The sequence below is a fragment of the Chrysochloris asiatica genome, unplaced genomic scaffold, assembly GCF_000296735.1.
Source record: "Chrysochloris asiatica unplaced genomic scaffold, ChrAsi1.0 scaffold00005, whole genome shotgun sequence".
NCBI classification, from domain to species: Eukaryota; Metazoa; Chordata; class Mammalia; order Afrosoricida; family Chrysochloridae; genus Chrysochloris; species Chrysochloris asiatica.
The window spans coordinates 32010515-32015621 of record NW_006408523.1 but is presented as its reverse complement, the minus strand read 5'-3'; positions in this window follow the sequence as shown (position 1 = coordinate 32015621).

Sequence of the window (5107 nt, the reverse complement as noted above, 5' to 3'; positions counted from 1 at the left end):
AATTTTAAACCATTCAATGTTCCCATGTTCTGTTACAACAACTACCTCTTGGTGTATGTACAGATTCCTCATGAGCACAATTAAGTGTTCCAGTATACTCATATTTTGCAATGTTGTCCATAGCTTGCCATGATCCACACAATCGAAAGACTTTGTGTAGTCAATAAAGCACAGGTGAATATATTTCTGATATTCTCTGCTTTTAGCCAAGATCCATTGGACATCAGCAATGATATCCCTCTTTCCACATCCTCTTCTGAGTCTGGCTTGAACCTCTGGAAGTACTCTGTCAATGTATGCTTGTAGCCACTTCTATATTACTTTTAGTAAAACTTTACTCACATGGGATATCAAAGAGATTGTCCTATGATTTCCGCATTCTGTTGGATCACCTCTCTTTGGAATGGGAACAAATATGGATCTTCCAATCAGTTGGCCAGATGGTTGTCTTTCAAATTTTTAGGAATCGATGCCCTTTTAGGTGTATAGATATTATCCTATCACAGACAGTGTTGAACTTCATGACAAACCTTGATATGATTTTTTTGATGATGAATGTGTCAGTTTGTCTTTTCATTTATAGTAAACCATGTGATTGTCAATTTCAGAATGGCCAATAACTGTCCCAATTTCATTTTTGACAATTTCCAATTTTCTAAGATTCATACATTGTACATTCCATCTTCTGATTATCAATGGATGTTTACAACTGTTTCTCTTCATTGAGTTGTGCCACATAACCAAATGAAAGTCCCCAAAACATTACTCCATCCACATCATCACAGTCAGCTCATTCTCAGTCACATATTGCGTGCCTTCTAACCTGAGGGGCTCATCTTCTGGTGCTTTTCATCATGTTTCAGTATGCAACAATATTTTTCTGACAGTGTTCCACTGGTATTTATGAGGTTTTCAGTTACTAAATATTCAGAAATGTCTTCTCTCCTTCTCCCTACTCTGTCTTCATCTGGAACCTCGACTGAAATCTGTCCACCATGGGTGACCCTCCTGGTTTTTTAAAATTACCCATGGTATAGTTTCCAGAATCACAGCAACACACAAGCTGCCACAATACAACAAACTGACAGGTGAGTGTGCTCAAATTATTTACAAATAAATATGTTTTCATTACTTTTAAAATGTCTCTTATCCATTTATCAAATCTGTAAAGTTTACCTCAAATTCAAATTAAATAAGAAAATTGTCCTCCTTTCTTTTACTTAAGTCCTTTCTTCTATACAGTGTTACTATAGCATTTGCTAATAGTATAATTTAACTTTTAATGATTAAGAACAATTATTATATTTGTTTTGTTGTTAGGTGTCATCGAGTCAGTTCTGACTCATAGCAACCCTATGCACAACAGAACAAAACACTGCCCAGTCCTGGGTCAGCCTCACAATCGTTGCTACACTTTATCCCATTGATGCTGCCACTTTGCCAATCCATCTCATTGGGGGTCTTCCTCTTTTTCTCTGACCAGCAACCTATCAAACATAATATCCTACTACAGTGACTGGTCCCTCCTGACTATATGTTCTAAGTATGACAGATAAAGCCTGGCCATCCTGACCTCCAAGGAGCACTCTGGCTATACTTCATCCCACACAGATCTATTTGTTCTTTTGGCAGTCTCTGGTACTTTCAACATTTTATTCCAACACCATAACTCAAATATATCAATTCTTCTATTGTCTTCCTTAATCACTCTCCAACTTTGACATGCATATGAGGTTATTGAAAATACCATGGCTCAGGTCAGACGCACCTTAATCCTCAAACTGACATCTTTGCTCTTCAACACTTTAAAGGGGTCTTGTGCAGCAAATTTGCCTAATGCTATATATCGTTTGATTTCATGACTGCTGCTTCCATGAGTGTTGATGATTGACCTGAGCCAAAATGAAGTTTTTGACAATTTTAGTCTTTTCTTTTTACTGATGCAAAAACATGACAACAGCTGTTAACACTCTCTACTTCTCATATGGGTTTGATAAATCTTTGCAACAGCCTCACAGACACCAGTTGTACAGTAATGGGGTTTATTAGGGAAGTTAACAGGTTATAGTTCAAGGTCAGAAATGCTCAGGACACAGTTCTTTCAGTCAGAATAGCCTTTGTTCAGTGGTGTCCACAAGCAGACCCCTCTCTTCCAGCCTATATTACAAAACTTTTCATCTTTGCTGATGAATGCCCAGAGTACACACTACTCCACCATAATCCTTAACCTGAAGGCACTCAACTCTAGCTCCAAGGAACAGCAAACCAGTTCCACCCTAGTTAAGTGCCTGGAGGCACCACACTCTTAAGTAAGCTTCCTGCCCAAAGTCACTCAGTTATACTTGCTCTGTGGGCTCGGAAGCATATCAGTCTGTCTTGTGCTCTGGCCCTTGACTCTGTTGCTCTTCTTCTGCTATTCCTCTAATATTACATCTTTCCGTCCCTGTATTGAGGATGTTCAATACGCTGGGATATCAGGATCAAAGGATGCACTCCACACTTGACTTTTCTGCTTTGATGGTAGTGAAATCATTTTTCTTACTTCAGAGATGACTTATTTTATACACATTAAAGATCCAAGATTTTATAATTACAATTAATTTGTAATTATAATTATATACAATTAACAATTATTCACAATTGAGTCATATCATCCTATCAATATTTTCTCCCACCTTCTCTTACTCAGATCCATCAGAAAGGATTGTTTGGTAGGAGTTATAAAGACTAAGATTAGAGGAAACATTAAGTAATTCACTGCATCACCACTTATATGATTTATTTTTCCAAGTAAATTACAGCTTCTTTCATGTCATATCATATGTGTCTGTGTATATATATTTGTGTCAATGTAGGATAAGCACTGAACTGCAAAGTTGGTTTGAACCACAACATCAGTGGTTCAAACTTTCCAGGTACTCCTCAGAAATCCTATACAGGGTAGCTATGGATCAGAACTGACTCAATGGCATTCAACAACACAACATATATATACATACATATATATATATATATGTTTTTGTTGTTGTTGTTGTTGTTGTTAGATGCTGTCCAGTCAACTCCAACTCATAGTAACTCTATGCACAACAGAACATAACACCTCCTGACCCTGTGCCATCCTCACAATTGTTGTTGAGGCCAACAATTGTGCTGCCACTTTTGAGCCCATTGCTGCTGCCACTATTCCAATCCATATCATTGGGACTCTTCCACTCTTTCTCTGACCTTCTACTTTAACACACATATCCTTCTCAAGAGACTGGTCTCTCTTGACAACATTTCTGAAGTATGAGAGAAGAATTCCCATCATTTTAGATTCTGAGGCGTATTCTTGCTGTACTTTTCCCAACACAGATCTGCTTGCTTTCCTGTCAATCTAAGCTACTTCTAATATTGTTCTATAATAGCATAACTCAAATGCATTATTTATTCTATGGGATTTCTTATTTATTGTCCAACTTTCACATGCATATTGTTGTTGTTTTTAAGTACCATCAAGTCAATTCCAACCCATAGTGACCCTGTGTAGGGTTTTTGCAAGGAGCAGCTGGTGAGCTTGAACCACCAATCTTGCAGTTCAAACGACTTTGCAGTCTGATGCATTAGCCCACATGCATATTAGGTGATTGAAAAATACTATGGCTTGGGTCAGATACACTTTGGTCCTCAAACTGGTATCTTTGTGTATATATACTCACATAGAGAGTTGTGGTGTGGTGCTGTATGATAAACACTAGACCACAAAGTTGAGTTGAGCCACAAGGTTTGAAACATGAGCTGCTCCTCAGAAACCCTAGACAGGGTCACTATAAATTTGAACTACTTGACGGCACTTAGCAACAACCTATATCCATACATGGATTCCTGGTATGGCGCTGTACGTTCAGAACTGGACTACAAACAACAATGTCAGCAGTTCAAACCCACCAGCTGCTCCTCAGAAACCCTATACAGGGTCATTATGAATTAGAACCGACTTGATGGCACTTAACAACAAATATATATATATATATATACACATATATACATGGAGTTCTGAGGTAGTGCAGTAAGCTAATGCGTCAGACAGCAAAGTCATTTGAACTGCAAAGTCGGTCAACAGCTGCTCCTTGGAAACCCTATACAGGGTTGCTATGGGTCAGAATCAACTCACTGGCATTCAATAACAGCAATAGACATATATATATATATACTAAGGAGCTCTGGTAGCGTAGTGGTTACGAATCGGGCTGTTCTGTGGGAGAAAGATGAGGCTTTATGCTCCCATAAAGATTTACAGCCTTGGGAACCCTGTACAGGGTCTCTATGAGTCGGAACCGACTCCACAGCACATAACAACAACAGCATGCCTAAATTATCTGCCAGTGAGTTGGTTCTTGCCCATAGTGATAGTCACCATATAGGATAGAATACAACTACCACACGGAGTCTCAAAATATAGATGCATTGTTTCTCTTTTCCACTTTGAAAATCACAAAATAGACTAACAAATTACATGAGAATGAGTTAAGGAATTTATGTGAAAGATAATAAATTATATCTACAACTTAGTTAATTCAGAAGGAAGTACTCTTTCTCATTATATTTGTAGTATTTTTATGGCCAAATAAAATCTGTAATTTTTGTTTCTCTCTTTGGAATGGAAAGAACCAGAAAAGTATTTCTTGAAATGAATGACATGCAATTAGGATACTGCTAATTGTATTCCATTTTAATGGCTACCAATCAAGGATTCTTTAAAGCTCATCAAGTTCATGAGGAAGGTTAATGACAAGAGAAATTAATTCGATTTATTTCTTAATACTAACAGTAAAGTCAAAGGAACTTTTTTGTCCTCTTGACTGAGGTAGTAAATGTTCCAATAACAATTCTTTTAGCATATTAATGATACAATGAACTGAGAGCATTTTATTGCATCTCAAAATTGCATCTAGAAATTTCTCATGTTTCGCATTCATATTCATATTATAAGATTAGGACATTTAAATTATAATCACATATATATAAAGCTTTCTATTAGAAAAAGTTCTCCAGTTGCCTGAAAGGTAAAGCATATCACAGGGAGATTAGATTCACTTACAAACTTAGATCTGCAATGAAAAAAAAA